Genomic DNA, 26,383 nt, shown 5'->3' on the forward strand with positions numbered 1-26,383 from the left:
TAATCATTCTACTTGTTAGGACTACTGATCTCTCTTGCTTCATGTTAGAAAGGTTAACTAATACACTAGGGCAAGGGATACTTGGGCTTGAATCCCATCTCCTAAATTGTGATGACTGTGTGCAAGTCATTTAACTGCTCATTACTTTTCTCATTTGTACATTGGAGATATTACCATCTATAGTACTTCCCTCACAGGGTCACTGTAAGGATCAAATGCAATAATATATGTAAAAGACTATTCTGTAAATGTCACTTCTCATAACCTTGTAATTATTCTTCTGTGTACATATCTGTATCCCCTTCTGCGGCATCTAAGCTGGGCAAAGATTGTTTCATTTTTTGGTTTTGTATCCCTAGGGCATAACACAATGCTTTACACAAAGGAGGCATTTAATGAGCCTTTCTTTTTAAAACTGAATGAATGATTGATTGCAATTGATCTGAACATTTTTAGCCAGAGGGAACTCACTGCCTCCCAAAACACTCAATTCCATCCTTGGACAGCCCTAATCATCAGAAAGTTCTTCTTCACACTGAGCCAAGATTTGCCTGCATGTAATTGCTATTAATTGTTCTTGTTTCTTCCTTCTATGAGGAAACAGAATAAATCTCATCTTTTTTTTCTTTTACTTCTCCAGTATAAAAAAGCCCAGAGTGTCCAACCATTTCCCACAAGACGGAGTTTTGAGTCCTTTCACCATTTTGATTGTTCTATTCTGAACACATTTGAGTTTGTCTAGAACCAAACTCAATTATTCCAAATGTTGCCCTCCCTTTACACAGCAGAAGAATCTAGCCATTTTTTCTCTGGGTACTATGTACACCTTGCTTTTATTTTTTTTACAGTACCAACATAATGTTGATACATATCAGCCATGCAGTAAACTAAAATTTCTGTATTTTCCCCATAAATTGTGTTAAGACAGACTTCTACCTTTTAATATATAATTGACATTTTGAACCTAATTTTAAGATTTGACATTTATTCATATTAAATTTCATCTAGTTCAATTTGGTGCATCATTTTAGCCCACTGAGCTATTTTTGGATTTGTCTCGATTCTGTCTTCCAGTGGCTTCTACAATATATGCGCCATGGTTGAAGAGTAAGCCTGGGCATGTTTCTTTCATAACTTGATAACAGTCCATTTACACCTAACTTGTCTAAAAATCGAATTCAACAACTGTAATGAGAGTACAGCCCTTCCTATACCATGCATTGGCTTTTCAATTTTCCTCAGAATCCTCTCGTTATCAACGAATTTTCTGATTTAGTCATGGAGCAAGTGTGATAGAGAATTATTCTCCTATGAAGACTGGTTTATTGCTAGGCTAGTTAGGCCCCAGCTGACAGAACTGACTCTATATCTGACCAGATTGACCTGCCTCTGGATTGGGAAGTTCCTATGAATCAAATACTGATTGAGTCAGTTATATTTGGGCAAGAAATGACTTATCTTATCACAAGTATTAAACTTATTAAACTTCATCTAATCCAGGTAAGTTTCCCAATCAAATGCCCTTGTGTCAATGAAGGGGAGAGCGCAGTTCAGACTACCCACTGCCTGACTGCCCCCAACATCTCCCTCTCACTCGGTCCCTTTGAATTTGCCAACCAACAGTAATCAGATGTAAAAACAGAGACCCAGAGATCTTAGTTCTCAACCAGGATACATAATCCCCCAGTTCTCCCAAGTCACCCTGTTGGTCATTTTGGGACTATAGAACTAGGAAAACACACACTTGTTTGCCTGTGAGTAACAAAGTGCCCACCTCGTGATCCTGCTTTCTCATTACCTCAGCCATAATCACTTCATATCTGCCTTAAGTAGGAACTCCCATGAACTCCCATGTTATGGAAAAAAGAACGCTGGATTTGGAGCTCTTGGTTTGAATTTCAAACATCTCTTTAACAGAACATGTAATTTAACCTCTCTGTGCCTCAGTTGCCTAATCTTTAAATTGAGGGGTCTTGGATTAGATAATCTCTAGGTCCCTTTCTAGCTCTAAATACACAAGTAATGGATCAATCTCCAAGCTTTTCCTCAACACCTACTATAGGCCTGACACTGTACTAGGCATTTAGGGATACAAGGATAAAAGTCAAAATTAACCCCTGACCTCAAGAAGCTTACATTCTATTGGTGGGCCTAGAGGATATATTATATACGTGTATATATATATATATATATATATATATATATATATATATATATATATATACACACACACACACACACACACACACACACACATATAACCAAAACATATATAAAGTGATATGATGAGGTGGTCAGGAGAGGCTTCATGCAAAAGGTGCAACTTTAAGGTGAGTCTGAAGGAAATTAGGGATTGCAAAATAAAGCTGAGGGCTTGGGGGGATGCATTCCAAAAACTGATAATGGTCAGCATAAAGGTAATGCCATGAATGTAGAAATGCAGTTGTTGGCTGTGTGGAATGAGAGAAATTAAGCCGGAACATCATCGAGCTTGTAAACCTGAGAATCAAAGGAAGTTGCTGTTGTCCAAAGTCTTAGGGTGATTAGAAAAAGTACTGTGTTTGGGAGGGAGGAAGAGATTAATTCTGTTTTCGACTAGTTGAGTTTGAGGTGCTTAGATAGAATGAAAAAGAATACATGGCAAAGGGAATAGGACAGTGCCTTGGAGAACTGTAAGGGAGCATGCCTTCAATGAAAATACAACAAAGGAGACTGAGATGGAATGGTCAGACAGAAGAAGAACCAAGGAGGAACATCATCTGAAAACTCAGAGAAGAGATTCAGGAGGAGAGAGAGCTCAATAGCATCCATTGCTGCAGAAAGCAATACTGAGCCTGTGATCCTAATTCATAATTATTCTTTTTAGAGCTTCATATAAAATGAGCATCTCTTTAAGAAGTCCAAATGGTGATAAGCCATTTTATTATGAAAGACGGTTTGAAACCTCCAATTCAGAATCACAGGCTTGGGAAAGGACCCTAAGAGGGGTGCCAATTTTAAATAGATTTTTACTCTCCGGGACAAGAATTTCATTACTATTTGTTTACAGTACTGATGAGGTACAATGGCATCCATTTCTCTGCTGGTGCGCATCTTTAAATATTCAGAATATGCAGGATTTATCCTGAATTCCAAATATGATTTTTAAACCAACACTACATTCTCCTGTGGCTGCAAATGGGGGTCCTTCAAAATTGTGATAAGCTGTGTGTGGAAGTTCATTTAGTCAATCTCCTCGATGGTGGGTCCCAAAGAAACACTTCTGGATGGTGAAGTTGCACTACCTGGAAGTTGTCACTTCAAACACTGAATAAAGATAACCATTTCTTTCCTTAATCCAGCTCACATTTATTGAGCTTGCCATGTTTAGCATGAGGAATACCAAGAAAAATATGATTAGGCATTTCTTCTTCAGCAACGACACTGTAGTTGGAGAGAGAAAACATATATACAATGGCCTATCGTGCAAGGCAAAATATGGAAAGTATAATAAGAATGGCGAACTAAACTACCAATAGGAAAGAAAAGCCATGGGATGAGATCTGGGAAGACTTCATAGAGAAGGTGGGATCTGAGCAAACTTTTGAAGAATGGGTAGGCTTTGGCTGGACACAGATGGAAACTTCTACATTCAAAATTATGAAGGAATGGTACAATCAAAGACAGATGGAAAAGCTCAAGGCATGTTTGTGGGACAGTCATGATTTCATTTGGGACAGAGGGTTCATGTTGGAAAACAGAGGGAATAAAGTTTTTGAAGGGACAAATCGGGGCAGATTGTGGAAGGTCATGAGTGCAAAACTAAGAAGTCTAGCCTTTAGCACTTGATATTGTAAGCAATAGGGAGCCATTGGAGGTTTATGAGTAGAGGAATGACAGCATCCTAGTGAAATTATTTTCCTTGCCTTTAGAGCCTATTTCCTTTTCTTCTAACTTCAGTGAGGAAAAAAAAAGATAACGAGGGAAGGAGGAATATAGATCATTTAATATATGCCATTGGTTTGGTGGGGTTTATGAAAACTGAATCTCTAATAGAAATTTAAAGAACTCTATCTCACATTTTTTTAAACCTCTGCAATTTTACCTGCTTTCTACAGGGCTGAGGGATTTCCTAATCTGGTTAATATGGTACTGTAAACTGATGATAATTCCTTTTTAAGCACTTAAGGCATCAACAGCACACTCATTTGACTCTTCAAGCACCATTAAATTAAACCCCTAACAGTGCTATAAAGCGTTAGTAGCACATGTAATTATAAGTCTTTGGTGTTTATCAGTGGGACACTATCTTCAAATGGCCAAGTCTCAAAGTGATGGCTCCACTATCCCATTTAATCAAGACAGGGTACTACTTAGGTGATGAACAGCAAAGGCTGTCACCATAAGCATCACAAAAGCTAGAAGGGGAGGGCTCCATAGCTGTTGGAACACATTTGAAGCCAATTAGAAATGCAGCGGTATCCAAGAGAGCTAGAAATATACTTTGGATCATAAGCTGTTAAATGTTGATCAGTGGAGTACTAAGCTTTATATATGAAGTCACAGTAGTTTATGATAAATATGCACAAGGGGAAAGATAAACTTCCCCAGTATAGTTTGATTTTAATTTTAAGCTCCTGGGTTGACTGATTTAAGGTGTAGCTTATTCCTGTCACTACAAGATGAGGATGTTTTACTTACAATGAAATCCCAAGTAGCCATAACATAGGAGTCGTCCTACCTCATGATATATCAAACATGATACCCAGGATCTGTTGATTTACCCACACTGCTGACATTTGGCATTCCTGCTCATCTCAGAAAATCTGAATCATATATTTATTAAGTGAACTCACAACAACCTCCAAAGGATAGCGATTGTAATAGAAGATGGCTTTCTGCATCTCTTGACTGTGGAGGTCCCATTTAAAACTGCAGTTTAACATAAGCTGAGCGGTCAAGCTATGCAAGGGAGATCTACCCTTCTATGAAATTCAAAAGTCACTGGCAAAGGCACCATAGGTATCATCTCCTCCAATCCCCTCGCGGAACGGAGGATAGTAACTTTGGACAAATTACTTGTCCTAGGTCACGTAGTCAGTAAGGGGAAGGAAAACCTGAGAGTTTAACCCAGGCCCCTGATTGTCAATATAGCTTTAACTGATAAATCTATTGTTCTTCCTTTGCCGATAAATAAAACCCATGGTCTCAGATGTGCATACACGAATGCACAAAGTATAAATGATAAGAAAGTTGAAGCAAAGATCCTAATTTGAGGAGGCAAATTCGACTTTAAAGTATCACTTAGCCTTAATGGGAATAGAACCTATGATTAGAATATGGATATGAAAACATATACTCTATTTAAAAGGGAAAAAAAAGCTAGGTAAAAGGAGAATAGGAAAAGAAATGGTACTGTATTTTAATACTACTGATGGGGAAAAATCTACAAACCCAGGGGTAGAAAGCATGGTCAAGTACATTTGGTTAAAAAACCAGAAGCAGAAACTGAAACAATATGGTCATCAGGTTATACTACAGACCACCTGATCAGAAAGAAAAACTAAATAAGGCATTCAGGGATATTATGACATGTTTATGGAGCTCTCCTTCTCTGTCAAAAGCTAATCAACTAACTAGTTTCAACCTTAAAAAATTTCAAGACCCAATGAGGGGTACTTCTCTTATAGAGCTAAGTGTCATGAATAAGGAAGACCTGATTACTGAGGTAGAAATGATAGGAAATTTGGGCACGGGAATACATCTTAAAGTTTGTGATAGATGAACAATAGGTTCAGCATAATTTGCCATGCACTATTGATTTTGTAAGAGCAGATAATAAAAGGTTGGTTTTTTTTTTAAAGAATAGGTAGGATCCTGTGGACTTAAATTCTATGAGTAGATTCTGACTAAAAGAGTTGGGAAAATCTAAAGAATGAAATTCCGAAGACAGAAAAAGAAAGCATTCTGTTATAGAGAAAAGGGGGAATCTTTCTAAAGATACTGAATCATACCCCCAAAGAACTCCAAGAAAGAGGAAAAGACCCCGTATTACAAAACAGCATATTCTGTTACAGCAAAAACTGGAAACAAAGTACATGATTAGGGTCGTGACTGAATATGTAACATGGTATTATTATGCTATTAAGAATAACAAGAGAGATGGATTCAAAAGAACCCAGGGAGGACTAATATGAATACAGAGTGAAGTAAGCTGAACAACAATGTATATAATAATTACAACTTTGTAGAGGAAAATAAGCAGGCTGCCTGACTCTGGCCCTTCTCCACGTCCCCCATCAGTCTCTCAATCTTGCCTGGAGCCAAGCCACCTTGATACTCTCTGATCATATCTGAACAAGGCTCCCACTTTCAAAGCTCAATTCCCTTTATAGGCTGTCTTCCTGTATATGGATGTAAGTTCCTGGATGTTATGGGCCAGAACTTGAAACAAGGTACTACGTGGAATTGAGGAGACAATGGTTAAATCTAGTTTAGCATTGATTTAATCCTATAACAAATAATAGTTTCCTAGTGATATAATGACTGGTGTATACTCAGTGTGGAGCATATAAACTACAAGCCTCAGCCAGGTTGATTCAGAGAGATTCAGAGAGAAGGCAAAGGACTGGAGGCAGGAGCTCAAGCTCTCGGAACCAAGGAGAGAGATAGGCCTCTAAGAAAGCTAACCGGGCCCCAGGAAAGGAGACAAGACTTTGAAAGAGACAATAAAGGATTTGGACTTTAACACCTGGCTGTACGTGTGGTGGTTACTGAACTGAAACAAAGGCTGCCTCCAGAGACACGGAGAAAACCTCAATAGAGAATATTACACCTGGACAGCAGAAATTGCTCACTTGCACACTTTTGTCACACCAGCCCTTTTCAAGGTGCCAATCTCACAGCAGGGGCTTAACAATTGCTTTCATATTTGGGTGAGAAGTGAAAGGACTGCAGGAGGGAATGATAGTGTTACTGGAAGAAAAGAATGTTGTTGAATCACTAAATAATTAAAGAGAAGAGGGCAGAAAAAAGTTCAGAAAGAGACACATACAAGTTGGGAAGCGGTAGAACTATCTCGCTATATTTGCAATATGCAAAGACAAGCCAGATGTTGCAGAGGTTCACAGCTTTACATGTGAATTCTATTCTTTGTATAGGGAAATGTTCTTGTTTATGGATAGTTGTCAAATTCATACTAATAAAAAGAAATTTTAATAGGAAAAAATAAGGACATAGGGAGAACACAAACCTACTTTAATTTATCATAAATAAACCCATTATTGCCTGGAGATCTAGTTCATAACCTGCCCAGACCAAAGAGTAATAGTTGACACTAATATAGTATCTAAAAGTCTGCAAATAGACATTAATTCATTTGAACCTCACAAAAAGGGAGGAACAGGCATTTTATTGCTATACCCATGATATACCTAAGAAAACCAATGTTGTGAGAGATATGGTGACTTGCTGGAGGGTCATACAGTCAGTAGGTGTCAGAGATAGGAGGGAAATCCACATCTTCCTGACTCCAGGCCTGACAATCTAATAATTATACCAAATTGTCTCTCTATCAATAAGCTTTGATTTGAGAGCCTACCTGGCAGTAACTCACTCAAAGTCATGTCAAGAAACCCTACCGTGTGCCCTCTCTGCTATGGAAGAGAACAACAGTGGAAGCCGTAAGACAACTGCCACCTACGATGACAAACCACTGTAGATCACAAAACAACGCATTTGTTTACTCTTTGGGGGCATCCTCTTAGGTTCTTAGGCATCAGTAATATTTAATGGAGGCTTATTGTCATAATGGACAGGATGATGTAGTAGACAGAGTGCTGGGCTTGGAGACAGGAAGACCATGTTCAGATCTTGCCTCTGAGATGAGCTTTGTTAAAAAAAAACAAAAACAAAAACAAAAACAAAAAAACAAACAGATGAATCATATAACCTATTTAGTCCTCAGGCAATTCCTGAGGACTTCTCTAAGTCATAGATGGAACAGGAAGATTGGGAGGAGTTCCCACAGTGGAGTTCCCTAAATCATAGCTCCAGCTGATATTTGTGCTATTTTCATAATCTGTAAGTTGATCAAACAGCCTTTTAAAAATAGATTATCATTCATTTAAAATATACAATTGAAATGAGTATTTAATCCAATTTTTATATGATGGGGTGGTAGGATGTGAAATTGTGATTTCATCGTTTTAGGGAATTTTGGGTCTGGAAATTCTCTCCCTTTGTATAGTTCTACAACTATGAACTCAGTCATATAGAATTGCTTGGGGATGCTGATATGGTAGATGACTTATCCAAGGTCACCTTGCTAACATCTAGAAGAGGCAGGATACAAATCCAGGATTTCCCATTTCCTTCTACTATACTACACTGCCTCTCATCTTCTATATAATCTCTCTAAGGCCTTCTAAATGATTAGCATATCACAAATCAGATAATACTTCCTCTTTAATAATTCCCCCCTAGGATGGGGTTCAACAAAACCATGAATGAACACAATGTGTTTTCAGCTTTGCAGATGTTATGCCCTGAATAAAACTATCATACCCCTCCTTCTTCTTTGCCATTAGGACTGGGAGAACTGAGTCAGGAAAAACCTTGAAGTTCTGGCCACTTTACATACCATTGTATCATAAAAATTCCAGGTGCTTTATCTCAATCCTTGCTGGGATAATTCCCCCTCCTTTTGAGTACTGCCCCTTGCTGCAACTGTCTCTTGCCCTTGCCCTTTATCCTGCCAGGATTAAGTTATGATCCTTTCCTGGAATTATGGCTTATCTACTCACCCCGTGTCTTCACCCCCCCCCGCCCCCCGCATCCACCATCTGCCCTTGGTTTTCCCCTTATACTCAGATAATGCGTTGTATTTGCAAATCCTAGTTAACTATATAAGTTCCCTGCCTCAGTTCCTCAGGGCCGAATGATTTTTGAACATGAGTTCCATTTGTCCAGCTAGCCTAAAACTCTCCACATTAAACAGATTAAAAACTGATATCTGTCTTGCCTCAGTTTCTCTGACATTACATAGCGATATTGTCTTTTTAAAATCCAAAATATCTGAGTGAGATGGTTGTTTTTATCAGATACATCTGGAGCAAGTCACAACAGCGTACTGAAAGACAAACAAAGTAATATATTTCTCTCTTATAAAAATCAAGAGATTTCTATGTCATAGTGCAAAGTCACTGAAGAGTGACAAAGAAGTTTGAGATGGGATTTGGGAGGAGTTTTGATATGAAAATTACATCTTCCTAATATATTATCAGACGAAAATACTAATGGGACAGGACCATTTTTTGGTAGTGGTGGTGGTGTTCTTTGACAAGAAAAATTCAAAGGTACCTAAGAAATTCATCTCCCAAATAAAGTAAATAGGTGGGCATTTGGCCTGGTATTAAAGATACTCTGGACTTATGGGTGATGACTAAATGGTGGGAGTTTTGTTCAAATGAAAGTTCCAGACAAATGGTTCTATGTAAATTTTTAACCTACTTGTATGTACAGAATCCTGTCTGAAATAATCATGCCTTTAACGACAGTGGTTGCTGGTGGTTGGTGTTATCCATAAATTATATTGATTGGGAAAGAACAGGGATTGCAATTTCTATTCAAGAATGCTTAGCAGTCAATCACAAAATCATAAAAAAAAATTAAGAATTGGAAAGGACCAAAGCTAGTCTCCTTTCTTTATGACAACCCTACAAATAACTTGAAGTCATCAATCATGTCTCCCCCTCCCCAATCACATGTTCATCATCCTGACTGATCTGCTCTGAATGAGTTTCAGCCTATTGCTCCCCTTTCTAACGTACGGTGCCCAGAACTGAACACAAAAATTGACATTCATATGGTTTTCCTATCCATCCTGAGAAGAATTCAAAGGGACCACGTCCCCAGTGGCCAACTAGCCCAAACTATATTCAAAAAGGAATCCTTTCTTCAAGATTCTTAGCAATTGATCACTCAGCTTTGCCCTAAGACCTGAAGGAAAGGAGAATCCACTATCTCTCAAGATAGCCCATTCTACTCTGACCAGTTCTTTTTGTTAGGACATTTTTTTTCTAAATACTGAGCCTAAATTTGCATCTTTGTACCTTCCGCTCCTTGCTCCTAGTTCTGCTCTTTAGAATCAAACAGAACAAATACAATCACTCTTTTACCTGACAGTCTTGCAAATACTTAAATTAAATATCATCTTTAAATCTAGTGAGATTCACAGTGTCAAGGGGACCACTGATTCAGGCCCTGAATATCAGTAAGGGTTGTTCTACCATTCCTATTTGCCCAGTTGAATTTCCTAGTATAAGTGCTCCTTTTCCACTCTGGAAAGTATATCAAAAGATCTGTAATTCTCTCTATTTTGTTAGCTCCAAGCTGGTGGCCAGAGAACACATCTAGCAAAACACCTCGAAGTTATATCCATCTATTCTCTGAGGATATTTCCCCTAAATTGCCTCTACCTAACTCTTTTCCCAACACTCTCAGACTAAAAAATTGACAGGGGTTAGTTAACAGTATTTGTAAAGACAGAGTAAACATTTAAAACAAAGACAGGTAAATGGACTTTGCCTTTGCCCAGAGGAAAAAGGCTATAGGCTCTCATAAAGTAACTTGGGGGGGGGGGGAGGGTGAAGGGAAGGGAAGGATCACACTCAGCAGGGGGGAGGGGAAGAAGGGGAGAACCAGTCACACAACTTCTGTCTCCACCTACCTTATGGCCAATTGCTCCGAGAGTTCTTGTTCCCTTAGTTACAGTTGTCTCTGCCTGTACTTCTGTTCTCCCACTTGTTCAGTCAATAACTAAGTTCCACTTTAAATCTGTCTCTAGTGCTCAGTGAACTGACTTTAAAAGCTACCAAGAGGTATTATGGCCTTTCATTCTTCATCTTATCCTTTTTCCTTTCTGATTCACTCCAGGGACTAATTCACACCTCACAAAATGATCACTGTCATCTGACCTGGGTTCATTTTTCCAATTAGTTTAACAAGTCATTATCTGGCCCCTTTTCTATGATTAGGTCTGTGAAAGACCAACTCCCTTAGACATAATTTTTTTTTCATTTTAAAAATTGGCTAAGCCCTTTGTACACTGCCTTACCAGATAATAAAGCACTGCCTCGACCTCCAAAGAAAACCACATTAAGGCTTCCCTCATATGACCGCATTGTTCAGAACTGATGTGAATCTCTCATCTAATTTTCCCTGGGAAAAAATGGTTATTTCTGCTCATCTGGCTCTGTACCACTATAGAAAATATAAACTGAATTGCAGACCTTAAAGCCTTATCAATTTGCACCTGAAATTCAAGTGCTTGATGATGCTAGGCAAACTAATACAAATCAAATAAATAATTACCATAAAGCTTCAGCCAAATCTCCAACCCAGTAAATTTTTAGTTGTTTTTTTTTAATTTACCAATAGTATTTTTTTCTTTTTTGTACTCATTCTCACCTTCCTACATCAAAAGAGACACCAAATATGTGTAATTTTGATCCAATATGATACAAAATCCTGTTCTAGGTATAATGCTATAGTACGAAGAAGGGACTGTAAATAGTTTTTTTTTTTTTTTTTAAACAGAGCCGATGATGAGATCAGAAAAAAGGAAGAAAAGAAAAATCAAGAATTAGCTAAGTAAGGAACAAAAGGGATGAAGAGATAGAAAGTTAGCAAGACTGGTTAGGAAGAAAATCAAATCAAGGGCTCTTTTCCTGGTCGCAATCAATAACTTGAAATCTACTTAATGAGAACATCTCCTCCCTGTACTGTTCATGCCCACATGTTCCCTTAGACACACTACAGTAAATATCTTGGCACTGTTGAAATCGAAATCATCTCCTCTGTCAAAACTCAGGACAAAGCCTCCCTCCCTCCCCAAAAAGATTTGTAAGCTAATCTCAAAGTAGATGTGTTAATGGAATATATGGGATATGTCCACAAATAAATAAAGCCAATACATGTAGATTTATTTATATTCATCTGTTTTTTCTACCCTTAACCTTGCCCCCTTGAACATCATGGACCACATAGTCAACCCTTAGTGATAATGGCAACACACTCGATTAGAATTTGAGGTGTGTATGTGGAGAGGAGGTCTTGTTTCCCTGAGGGCTGTCAAACTTATCTTCCTAACGTACAAGTTGGTCACACCATCTTCCCCCATTCCATCAAATCCAGCATTACCTCCAGAATCCAATACCAAATCCTCTGTTTGACTTTTAAAGCCTTACACAATCTGGCCCATTTCTACCTGCCTAGTGGTCTTATATGTCCACATATTCTGCAATCTGATGATGCTGGTTTCCTTGCTTTATCTTAATAAGATGTTTCATCTCTTGATTCTATATGTGTTCTAATGCTGAAAATGCTTTCCTGCTTCTTCAATGTCTTCTGGCTTCTTTGAAGTCTCAAGTAAAGTTCTGCCTTCTAGAAGATGCCTATCCCAGTCCACCTTAACTTTAGCGCCTGCCCTTTGAGATTAACCCCCAACCTATCCTAGGTACATCTCGTTGGTAAATAGGTTTTGTCTCATGTTATGTCCCACTTGCCCTGAAGGGAAATCCAAACTTTCCCACTCTCGATTGCTCTAATTAACAACTATAATCTTTAAAGAAGGCTTTCTAATATTTCATATTTTTTCTCTTAAGGCATCAGGTCCACCTGACTTCAACAATATAGCTCTTATGATTTTTTCAGCTTTTTCTACAGAATGGGACTTTCACTATCAAGGAAACGCCATTGAGTCAGGGATGAGCCGTACCCAAGTAGTCTTCTGCTATTCTGAGACATACTCAGTTCTACTAAGAAGGTAGCATGCAAGGGCTTATTTTCAAATACTATTTCCAAAGCAACATACTTAAATGAAATCTATCAGAAGACCCTCTCTATCTGAAAACCTCTGTTCCCCAAGACCATATGCACACAAGCAACACAAAGGGTTCTTTTCTCAAACACACTGGGCTCTATTCTTCTCAACTATTATGAAAATGTCAGGAAAGGAAACTTCAGATCCCAGCTCACCCTGAGTTGAGTTCTCATGACTCACTTTCACAAAATGAGAAGCTAATGAAGTAATTTTACTTCTGGGGACTTTGGGACACAAAAACTAAGTGTTTTGTACTATTCTGCCTTGGTTTGAAAAACCAAAAAACCTCATACGGGGTTTTCAGTGCCTCGGAAGGCCAAACTTCAGAATAAGTCAGAAAGAATAAGATGAAAACCCCAACTAGTTCGAGAAACTGGAGTCTTCTAGGTCGGACAAGTTCCCCACAGTTCTAAAAGGGGATATATACACTGCCCATGGAACCTTCAGAAAAATCATTAAATATATTTTATTGGTGTGCCCTGGGTTTTGCAGGCCTATGATTAAAGGAAGCAAATGAGTTTGAATAAAATAGGGCTTACCATAGACCTTCATCTAATCCTTGAACCAAGCAGCTTTTGAAAATAGTTAAAAATAGTTTTCTTTTTTGTGGCCTCTGGTACTTCCCAGCATGCCCAGAAGAAGCAAATGAGTGTATCTGAGAGAAAATTTGAAACAATATTCTGAACTAGCTGTAAACCTCTAGCAATATGGTGCATGGAGCACAAATGGGCCTTGTCAGAATTAGAGGGGAGGCTATGAGGAGAAGCAGGTGAGAAAAGTCAGGAATGAATCAGATTCTAATAATTTGAGAGACTAGGAGTACAGTAGAGAAAACATATGGCAAAAGCACCACACACAAGCATGTACACACATACACACACACACACACATACACACACACACACACACACAAAACTGGCTGGGAATTATTGATTGGGGATAGGCAGAAGAGGTTTAAGGCACTATGGACTTCTCTGGCAGACCCTCAAGACAGCAGCTATAGGTGTTGAGCCTTGAAAGAAAGAAGAGGTTAAAAAACCCAGTAGGTGAGTCTCATTAGCCTGGTTTCTCAGGAAGCATTTTTTTGAAGGGTAGCATGGTAGATGGAACGCTGGAGCTGGTATCGGGAAAACCATTCAGCCATGGATTAGCCATGGCCTCCTATAACTACAGGGCTGTGGGGAGGGTGAAATGACATACCATATGTCAAGTATCTTCTAAGCTTTACACAAATATCATTGTTGTTGACTCTCTTGTCATGCCTTACACTGGTTCTCTATTGCTGACTCTTGGAGAGAAAGGAAGTAATCCTCTAAATCAGAGTTCTTAACCTGAAGTTTTTAGACCCCCACATTTCAATGAATCCACTGAATGTTGATGAAAGGGGGAAAAAAACCTGTCTATTTTAGTTATCCTCCAACTGAAATTTAGTACTTTATTAGGAATTGAGGCAAGAAGACATTATTCTGAAGAAGGTCCAGAGGCTTCACCAGGAGGGTCCATGACACAACAAAACTTAAGACCACCTACTGCTCTAGACATTTTAGATGAAAGCACGGTGAGAAATGGAATGATCACAACATTCATCCGAGTGCTATTTAGCCTTGACAGTCAGTGTACATCTGACCTTTGTGAATTCAAATGCTCATCTGAGCCTAGGAAGGGCATCAATTACTGGAGAAGCTGACCTACTTCTGTCCCTCTGCAGGGCACTGTGGATGGAACCAGCTCAGGAAGACAAGGTTCTTATGATAAACTGTTCCTATCGTCGTGATCTATTTTAGCCAGCACCCCATCAGCACAGATGCCCCTTGATCCTGGAAAGGTAACACAGTATACACATTTAAACAAATGGACATAACAGCATATGTAGGCTTCATTTTTTCAGGATCAAGATATGTACCTTTTGGTGTCTCTCCCTTCCCCCCACACCCATCCTCTTAATCAATGCGATGGAGTGCCAGGGAACCAATTAAGGGGGTTCATCAGTATTTCAGGCATCATCTTCTACCTCCAAAAAGATTGACCATTATCATTACAAAATCCACATCTGTGTCAAGCCAGGGTGAATTATGTCTCGCTGCACTTCCAGCCATAAAGAGAAAATCACTGAATACTTTAATACGCCATCTCCTTACAAGAATGCAGAACGGCTCTCAGCCTCCAAGGTAATCATGTGATAACTTCTCAAATTAGATAACAAAAGAATCGGTGTCCTTTTTTTTCTCTTTCTTCCCGCCCTCCCTCCCCCCCCCCAAATAAGGCCCATGTCTTTGACTGCAATTTCACATGATGATTTTGCTCAGTCCAGAGAGCACAGATTCTGAACCTGGCAGTCAAGCAGAGAGTATGGCTGGGTATCGCTGAACCCAAGTGTCGAACTGGGAGAGAGCCTTACATCAGTGGGAGCTGACAGACCATTAGGCAGATTGGGATGCTATGCAGCTGTCCAGAATGTACCGGAGCTGCCGACCGCACTCTCTCTCAGGATTATCCTGCCAGAGGGATAGCCGGCCTGGTCCTTTAAACACCTTGATCGTCACTGACGTGGATCTGAGCTTCAAGAATTCAGACACTGGCAAATAAACTCATGGGGGTAGGGGGAGGGGAAGAGCCTCTCAGAATCCCCGGATCGGAATCGTTTTTTATGGGAACACGAGCAATCACTGTTGTCTTCACGGCCACACGACATTTTTAAGGACCATTTGAACCCTTATGGCCAAATCCTTTGCTCACCCAATTTTCTTTATTAGGCAAGTGCTCTGCATACATATTATGTATTGTGACCTTATGAATTCTGTTTATAGGCTTCCATCTGAGCAGATCTTTGACTGCCGAATTCTCGTTCTGTCCAGAGAGGCATTTCACCAAACAATTTCCAAGTCTAATTTTGTCAGTTTTCATCCCTTCACTTTCTACCTCTTTTGATTACCATTACCGGCCATTAATTGCCTACTTACAATTTTTTTAATGTATGCTCCCTGTCTGTTTGTTTAATACCTTTATTTTAAATTGACAAATCAAGAGTAGCAGCTATCATTCTCATCCTTGTAATTAACCTGTCAAATCCTTAATAAATACCTTACATCATCTCTGTGGGAGTTTCAGTCATTTGGATGATAATTTTCATTCTGCAGCAGCACTGCCGTTGCGACTCAAGAAATAATCTACTACATCGGCCTTAATAAAGATGGAAATTTCCATCTCTACCTGGAAGAAAATTGACATGATATACAAATATATGTACATCTACATCCTGTACATATGCAGGTACGTAGCTTGCATTTCCTGGATTATAATAAAAGTAAAAAGTCAATACATTTTTAAATAATCTAGATGTCATAAATATTCACTGTGCAAGATTCCCTCAATAGACTGTCAGCTTGCTGTAGATTACTTTGCAGATACAGTGTATCCTTACTTAAAGATGGGTCTCTCGAGAGCAATAGAAGCACATTGAAAAGGAGGAGACAACATTAATACAAAATGCAAAGACGTTTCTGCAGTTTGCATTAGGCTAGTACGGGAGGCCTTTTTTCCCCCGTCCAGTAAATACTGAGGATGAGCCATTTTTCTATCGTTTCAAAGTCAGAGGATCTCTGTGTCATAGAGGTCAAGATGAAGAAATCTAAGTCCTAACATCTACTTTTAATAAAGTCTTAAGGCAATAGCATTTAAAGGAGCACTATCACGTTTCCAATTCCGGTAGCCAATATATGATAGTTTTCAAGCTATAAAACGGATCCAAGAGGAAAGAGGGAACATAAAGGAGTCTTAAAAGCTCCTTATGGGTACTGCATTTGTACCTTATAAATGGCCACCCTACAGCTATAGAGAAAGAGTGATTCAGTGAGGGATTCCATTAGGTAGGGCCATACGATTTGGGGAACTCTCTCTACCATTTCAATTAGCAACAGGACTAGATAAATCTTTTGTTGTTGCTTGAAACACATGGAGGTGAAATGATTCAGCTAGGGTCGAAAGGGCTCGTGTCAGAGGCAAGATAGGAATCCATGTCTTTCACTCCAAGCCCAGTCACCAGAGGGACATAGATAGAGATCTGGAAGGACCTTTAGAAGTCATTTCTTCAAATGCCCTCTCTCAAAGATGAGGAAAGTGAGGCCTTCAAAGTTGAAGTGACTTGTCCAAGATGACACAGGAAGTAAGTAGCAGAGGCTGCATTCAAGTCTCGGCTCCCCGATTGCAAAGCATGGGCTCTTTCTTGGACCACATTGGCCCTTTCTGTTCATGCCTTCAATGCCTCCCTGACTGGCAGAGCAGGGAGATAATAATGCCCAAATTGGGCACAAACATCTTACCGCTTCATTGGGGTTTGTTTTGTGACTTTGGAGATTTAGGTAATTATGAGGTACTTTGCCCAATGCAATTATTTTAATATTATTACATTTACTATCAAGACATGCTTTTCTCTGCATTGGATTAACTTTCAAATATGAAGAGCAGAGTATCTGTTGAATCTCTCCCATATCAATTTAAAAGCTGCTCTGACTGTGATTTCCTTGTTTCATTCAGCAGAGCATTTATTAAGCTCTTACCATATGCAAAGTGTTGCATCAGTTGCTGGAAATGCAAACCAAAAAATCAAATAGATCCTGCCTTCAAAGAATTTGCATTTTACTGGGGCACTGGGGAAGGAGGGCACTGAACATCACCCCAACGGGAGAGTTAGATCACCACCTTTTGGCGTCTCCTCCTTTCTTTCCCAATGATTAACATTCCCCTTGTGGTGTGGGTTATTTCTTGAGTATCCTTATGGACAACAGGTCTAAGTTTCCAACTTCAGGTCTCTGCTACCGACCCCCATTCTCAAATATGGCTACCTCCCTGCTGTACTCAGTATATCTGCAGAATGAGGATATAGAGACAACATGGGTTCCATTGAATTTAAACATTCTTCGTAGGGGGAAAAAGTCATCAAAACTCTGACCCGCTCTGGTATGGAATCTTCCGGGGCTGGTTGTCTCCTACCACCAGCTCCAGCATTATTCAATCTGACTTTGCAAACGGGATTTTAAAATGTCAAGACAGGTATGGAGCGTATTACAAAGGTTAAGAGTGGTAAAATGCCTGGCTCATACCTCAGTGATGGGAACTGGAGCTCTATTCTGTTTGGGAAAATACAAATAAGATTTTTCTCTCCTCTTCACCTAAGCTCACACAGCAGGCCATCATTGGCAAGTTTATGGAACAAACTGCTCTCTCACCAGCCCCTATATTGGACAATTAAATTAATGGACTACCTGGCCCATCATAGGACATTGTTGGATATTTCAAACTATATTTTGAGACTAAAGTGGCTGTATTAAATTTGGGGACACTGTTGAGCCTTCTGAAGTTTGCCTGGAACTCATTAAAATGCTAATATCCCAATTTCATTTTGTCAGAAAAGGATTAATTTTAAATGAATTTTTGGCTGTCTACTGAGGCCCCAAAGCAGAGTAAAGGAAAAAAAAAGGCCTGATGCAAATCCATTTGAGTGGCAGAAGCATCTTGAATACACCTCTTTGTCCCCCAAACAGATCTGGGTCCAGCTTCATCTGCAAGGCAGAGCTGGCACTGCTCAAGAGACTCTCATTGCTGATTGCACTCTCTCTGAGAACCAGGATTTATTTTAAAATCAGGGCTCAGACCTCCCTGAAATAGGCAGATCATCCATAATCTGTCATTAAACAAAAGCGTGAGATGTATCAAAGTGTGAGAGAAAGAAAAATTCATATTTGTTTGTGGAATAAGGGTAATTTGAAGCTCAAAACCACATAAAAGTTAGTAAAGCATTTAGCTTTTAACACATCTGAGAGGTAGGTGAAAACCCCATTTAATAGAAAAGGAAAGATTGAGAAGAACATAGCCACAGTCACATAGCTAGTAGGTGGGCCTAGAACCCAGATCTCCTTGAACCAAATTCAGTGCCTCTTCCTTTATATGATGTTAGTATTTTGGTTTAATTGGTTGGCATATATAATTATTGATAGTTGTCTCTAGTAATAACACTTGCAAAAAACCAAGTTTAATTGTACGTTAGTGAAACAGCCTCATGTTTTAGTGAAAAAAGTGCCTATCAATCCATATGAGCTTCTACTTGTCCCTTACTCTACATTTGCAAATCCCTTGACATCCCCCATTTTTACTTCCTTTACTCCAATTTCTGATGAAGAGATGGCTTTTCTCCTCACTAATATTACTTCCTTTACTCGGGCACTTGCTCCCACATCCTCCAGAGAACAGCTTTCTAAATCATCCCATATTCTCCCTAATCTTCATTCTTTTCATATCTGTTGGCTCATTTCCTGGTGCCTCTCCCATTCTAAAAAGAAACAAAAATAAAAACAAGAAAACAACGAAAAAACCCACAACCCAACAAAGACATCAAAAAAAAACCAAACACCAAAAAACAAATCCTTCACATGACTTTAACATTCCATCAAACTATTGACCCATAGTCATCTTCCCTTTCACAACCAAATACCCACAGGAAAAAAAAAAGTTATCTACATTCATTGCCTATACTTCCTCTCCTCCCATCCCAATTTCTTGTAATCTGGTTTTGCTTTCTCCAAAATCGCCATTATTTTCCTAATGGCTAAATCAGCTTCTCCTCATATTTCTTCACCTTTCTATAGCACTAGACCACCCATTTTGCTGATCAGCATCTATTCCTAGATAGCTGCTCTTCTCTGGGGATTCATGATTCTCTTGCATGTCTAAAAGCCTTCTTTAGTCTCCTTTTCTGTCTATTATACATGCCATGCCCTCTAACTGTGAGCATGCATACCTAAGGGTCTTGTTCTCTCTCTTGCTTCCTTTTCTTGGTTACTTTACCAACTTTCATGAGTTCAATTATCATCACTGTGCAGATGATACAGATCCAGCTGTAAGCCTACATCAGCAATTATCTACTGGACATTTCAAGTTCTTTGTCCTATAGTCACTTCACACTCAGCAGAACTCATCATCTTTCCCCTTCAATTCAACCTACTTCCCAACTTTCTTGGTTTTTGCCAAGGGCACTAGCATCCCTTTAGTCACCTAAGTTTTCAATCTCAAGGCTGTTCTTGGCTCCTCACTCTCTAAATTATTAATGTCATAAGTTGCCAAATCTTGTTGCTTCTCCATAACATTACTTGCCATCCTGTCTCTACTCATATAGCCACCACCCCAATTCAGGCTCACATGAACTTCTGTCTGGGCTACTACCATGGTCTCCTAGACAGTCTCTCTGCCTCAAGTCTTTCTCTTTGTCAATCTATCTCCTCACAAGTGACTTTTTTACCCCTAAGCTCAAATACAAATTTTTTACCCCTAAGATCAGGCTCCACCATATTTTTGTGCTTTATTACATGTCACTTCCCTTAACACACTCTACATCCCAAACAAATTGGTCTTCTTGACATTCATCACATCTCACAGTCTGTCTCTAATCTCCTTGTGTCTGAATATGCAAATACCTAAAATGTACTCCCTACTCACCTCTACCTCTAAGAAGACCTAGATTCCTTTGATTACTTAGCTCAAATGTCGCCCCCATCCTGAGCTACTACGGCTTCTATCCTTCCAAATCATCTTGTATTTATTTTATGTATATTTATGTGTGTGCATGTAGTGTCCTCCTACAAAATATAAGCTCCTTGAGGGCAGGAGCCATTTCACTTTTGTTTTTGTAGGAGCTATTTCGTTTTTGTTTTTGTATCTCCAGCACTCAACTCAGTACCTGGCTGATTCACTACATTGCATAGATTGGGGCTTTCAGTCTCTTTAAGCTATAAGGCCCCGTAATATCAATTGTACCAGCCTTGCCATGTTGACCAGAAGGAAGATCTATTCCAAACACAAGCTATAATTAGGTAAGTTTCTGACACTTTGCTTTAGGACATGGTCATAATCTAATCCTGGTTCATATTCACATCCCCTTCAATAGTTCTCTTTTCTTGATTAATTAGGATATATATATATATATATATGTGTGTGTGTGTGTGTGTGTGTGTGTGTGTGTGTGTGTGTGTGTGTATACATATATATATGTATATATATACATATATATATGTATATATATACATATATATTTAGCCTTCAGATATTTTGAATAACCAGAGACTTTTAACACAGAGTACCTCAAGAGACCAGCTAGTTTGAGAAAGACAAGCAGGACAACACAAATGTTAGCGGTGTTGTTAGGAGATAGCATTGCACGGTACTTACTACAGGCTGATTCACTAATTGCATAGATTGGGGCTTTCAGTCTCTTTAAGCTATAAGGCCCCGTAATATCAATTGTACCAGCCTTGCCATGTTGACCAGAAGGAAGATCTATTCCAAACACAAGCTATAATTAGGTAAGTTTCTGACACTTTGCTTTAGGACATGGTCATAATCTAATCCTGGTTCATATTCACATCCCCTTCAATAGTTCTCTTTTCTTGATTAATTAGGATATATATATATATATATATATATATATATATATATATGTGTGTGTGTGTGTGTGTGTGTATACATATATATATATGTATATATATACATATATATATGTATATATATACATATATATTTAGCCTTCAGATATTTTGAATAACCAGAGACTTTTAACACAGAGTACCTCAAGAGACCAGCTAGTTTGAGAAAGACAAGCAGGACAACACAAATGTTAGCGGTGTTGTTAGGAGATAGCATTGCACAGTACTAAGACCACTGGCTCTGTATTCAGAGGACCAGAGGACTTGGCACTTCTTACTCCTTCTACGATCTTCAGCAAGATAATTAAAATCCCTGGACCTTAAGTTCTATATCTGTAAAATGGAGGCTGGGATGCTTGACTAGATGGTTTCTGAGGTCCCTTTAGCTCTAGATTTATGATTATATTACTTTAATTCTTCCGCAGATCATAGGAACACAGATTTAGAGTTAAAGTGACCATATAGATCTTAAGGTAACAGGTGGTACCACAGTATGTGAAGTATTAGGTCTAGAGTCAGAAAGATGAGTTCAAATCTAGCCTCAGGCACTGTATCTGTGTGATCTTGGAAAATCATTTATTCTCTGTTTGCCTCGATTTCTTTAATTGTAAAAATGGGGACAATAACAGTATCCACCTTGTAGGGTTGCTGTGAGGCTCAAATGAGATATCTACAAAGCAATCATCATAGTGCCTAGCATATAGTAAGTGCTATATGAACACTTATCTCTGTTTCCCCTCAGAGGTTTTAGCTCACAGAACACACATTTAGAGCTGGAAGTGACCTTAGGGAATCACCTAGTCTACTCCTTTAACTGACAAGTAAGACAGGTGAGCTTTAGTGACTTTCCCAAGATCACACAAATATTAAGTGGCATTGGTGGGATGTGAACTCAGATTCTCTGACCCTAAATCTAACCTTTTTATCACTGTACCCTGTTACTTCCATAGCTCTTTGAGGGCAGGGACTCTTTTTTTTTTGCCTTTCTTTGCATTCCTAGTACTTAACACATGCTTGGCACAAAATAAGGGCTCATGACTGAAAAGCCTCTCACTCGTACTGTCTCAAGGTCTCACAACCTTTGCCACAGAGTATAGTTTGAAGATGTCAAAGTAAACTGTTACTAAATTTGAGGCACAGGCTTCACCGCCAAATCCTTCATTTTCAAGACCTTGGACAGCTCCTAGTACACTGCAGTCTTTAAGAGTTTGTAGAGAGGAGGTCAGCTGAGCAAACTATCTAGCAATACTATACACCAGTGCAATACTGACAAGCTACAAAGAGGTCTAGTCTGTCTCAGTAGCCCCATTCTCACCATTCCCACGACAATTAATCCTATAATACAAGAACAGTAGAATGCGCTCCACTTTGCGAATGTTTACCAAGGCCCATTGGATCTGTACTAGCTTTGGACAACCTCCATTTCAATCCTACATCTCAGTCACTTCGATTTCAGTCCTGTGCTAATGCTAGCGTGTCTGCAATGAGAAGATTGGAGATCATTTTGCCACTATCAAAGACAGGACAGAACTGAGTATATTCTATAAACAGTTATTGCAAATAAATATATGGAGATGCTCCTGATCCACAGAAACAGGTAGTATTTTAAGTCTTTAATGCCCCAATGGTAATGGGTTATATGAGAATTCTTAGGTGTCTCTCATAACCAATTACGGGTTATTATTATTATTATTTGAGGGACAGCAGACAGTCTGTAGTCTAGGAACAGAATATTTTTGTGTGTAAAGTAAGCACAGATACAGGACTTCAATCGTGCTCTTCTTATCCCAGCACTCTAATAAACTGGGCTAACTGCTCCTGACAATCAGTACGGATTGATGCAATATTTAAACTCAATCTTATGAATCAGTGTACCTATGATATTCATGAATCCCAGAGGAATTGGGTTGCTGTGATGTCAAAGGGGTGACAAGATATTTTAAGCAGAAAATTGTGCACTCTTCTAAATTGGGAGGTCAGTTTTTTTGTATGTGACATTACCAAATTTCAGAATTTCAGAGTTGGGAGGAGCCTCGAAAGCCATCTAGTTCACCCTTCCAGAACAGATCCCAAAGGCCTTAGAGGTCTAAGAGTCAGCATGTCCTGCTTCTACATAAAGACTGCAGAAAGCAATGCAAAGGATTACCCACACATCTATATCTCCTCATTTGTTTTGGGAGGATTTGGAGGCCACTCTGGTTACTTAAGTTGACTCGCCCAGGATCACACATCTTGTAAGAGTCTGAGGTCAGATTTGAACTTGGATCCTATTGACTCAAGGGCCAGTATTCTATCCAATGTGTCACCAAGCCTTATTTGGAAACTGCCTAGTTTCTGGGCCAATCCTTCATTTGAAATCTACATAATGGAAAACTTATAGACACTGGGGATGGGAGGGAGTAAGCCACTCTTTTTTTTCAGCTCCCCCCTCTACCATGCAACTTCACATTTGACTTTATTCTCAAACAACATGGAAGGGCACAAAGCATATAGATTTGGATTCAGAGCAGAACACTTGTATTCAAATCTCATCTCTGTTATTTAATTCCTGTGTGATCTTAGTCAAGGCTCTAGATCTTTCTCCAAATGCACCCATGTCGACCCTCTGAGGCTAAGCAGAACAAATCTACCTCTTTTCCACATCACAGTCTCTTTTCCAATACTTGGAAAACAGTTCTCATGCTCCTGTTAAGTTTTTTGTTTTTTTTTCATTTTCCAGGCGTAATATCCTCATTTCCTTCAACCTCTCATTCTTAAATTTTGTCTTTGGGTGATCACTGCCTAGTCCAGCGCTTTATACACAATGAGTGCTTAATGAGTACTTATTGAATTGAATTGTATGGCATGATAATAAGATGACACATCCTTATCTGGAGCAAACCATCTGAAAGCTAATCAGCTTCTCAATGTCCTTTTCTAAAATACCCTATCCAAAATGGAATGCAATATTCCAGGTATGATAATTTCCCTTATTCTGGAAACTATAATTCTCTTAAGTAAAAAAAAATACATTGGCTTTTTTGGACTCCATATACCACTGCCTTTTCATCTTAAGTTTGTAATTCATGCTGACCTTGAAGCCCTTTTCAGGTGACATGCTGTTTGTTGTGAAGTTCATTTTTTGATTTCACATTTATTCTTATTATAATTCATCTAATTAGATTTGGTCCAACTTTCGAGGTTGTTCGGACTTTAAGGAAACGCAGCTTTGGGAATTACCTAGCCCAATTTTGTGTCATCTGCAAATCTGAGTGTACCAGTCATTCCTAGCACCAAGAAATTGATCAAAGTAATCAGAAGCACTGGGTCAGTCCCCATCAGTGACTTCCCTCCCACACTGGCTTGTCATTCAACCATTTAAATGTGCACAAAAATGCACTATTATCTAGCTCCTATTTTTCAACTTCATCTACAAGAAAAATATCTGATACTTTATGAAATGACTTGCTAAATCCTAAAAAAATGTCTATAGCATCCCTCTGATCTACTAGTCTAGTATTCCTGTCAAAAATGAAAAAATTCATCTGACAAGCCAGATTTTGATGATCTTTTGGTGTTAAGTTGTTTCACTCATGTCTGACTTTTCATGACCCCATTTGGGCTTGTCTAGGCAAAGATATTAGAGTGGGACTGCCATTCCCTTCTCCAGCTCATTTTTCATATGAGTAAACTGAGGCCACTAGGGTTAAGTGACTTGTTCAGGGTCAAAAAACTAGTGCCTACTGGAGAGACTTACAAGAACTGATGCTGAGTGAAATGAGCAGGACCAAGAGATCATTATACACTTCAACAACAATACTATATGATGATCCATTCTGATGGACCTGGCCATCTTCCGCAATAAGATGAATCAAATCAGTTCTAATGGAGCAGTAATGAACTGAACCAGCTACACCCAGCGAAAGAACTCTGGGAAATGAGTGTGAACTACTACATAGACTTCCCCATCCCTCTATTTTTGTCTGCCTGCATTTTTTATTTCCTTCACAAGTTAATTGTACATGATTTCAAAGTCCGATTGTTTTTGTACAGCAAAATAACAGTTTGGTCATTATACTTATTTTGTATTTAATTTACACTCTAATATATTTAACATGCATTGGTCATCCTGCCATCTAGGGGAGAGGGTGGGGGGAAGGAGGGGAAAAATTGGAACAAAAGGTTTGGCAATTGTCAATGCTGTAAAATTACCCATGCATATAACTTGTAAATAAAAAGCTATTTAAAAATAAAAAGTAAATAAAAAAGAGAATGTAATTTTATCCTGAACTCTCATTCAAACAAGCAACTTACTTCTCCACAAATATATTTCAAAAATGAAAAAAAAAAAAAACTAGTGCCTAAGACCAGATTTGAATTGAATTCTTCCTGACTCTAGGGCCAGGACTCCATCCATTTAGCTACTAAGATGACCTTTTTATAATCATTCCTTCCATTTCTAGAAATTTGCTGACCATTTTTTGGATAATATGTTCTAATAAGTAACCTGTGGGTCCAACTCCCTGGACACAGAAACCTGACATTAACCATAATTAGGTGCCCTGTAAGTATATGTCACTGGAAAAACATCTCAAAGCACATGGCCAACCCAGGAAGGGTTGGTGGCCTCATGCCAAGTTTTTCCTCTCCCCTTCTCTTCCTGTGTTGAATTCCTACTTCTCCTTTAACATCCAAAGTAAAAGCCACTTATACCCTGACTCTCCAGTCTTTTCTTGATCTTTCCCCTTGGTGTTCACATTACCTTTTATTATGTAAGTCTAACATGCTTTCTATGTAATAATTCCATTCATGTGTGCTGGCGTTTTGTCTGTATGCTAGTCTGTGAGGTTGTTGAACAAGAAGAGTATTTTCCCTAAATTCTGCATCATCACAGTACCTAATACAATGCTTTGCATACAGCAGGCACTTAATAAGTGTTTACGTCATTATCGTCATACACAAGAGAGAACATAAAATAATATACAAAACTAGGGAAGGTCTGAGCCAGTAATTCCAGGAGCAAGCCAGGAGTGTTTATACTGTAACAGGAAAGGTAACTGACTTTCCTTCA

Source organism: Antechinus flavipes, chromosome X (assembly GCF_016432865.1).
Source record: "Antechinus flavipes isolate AdamAnt ecotype Samford, QLD, Australia chromosome X, AdamAnt_v2, whole genome shotgun sequence".
NCBI lineage: Eukaryota > Metazoa > Chordata > Mammalia > Dasyuromorphia > Dasyuridae > Antechinus > Antechinus flavipes.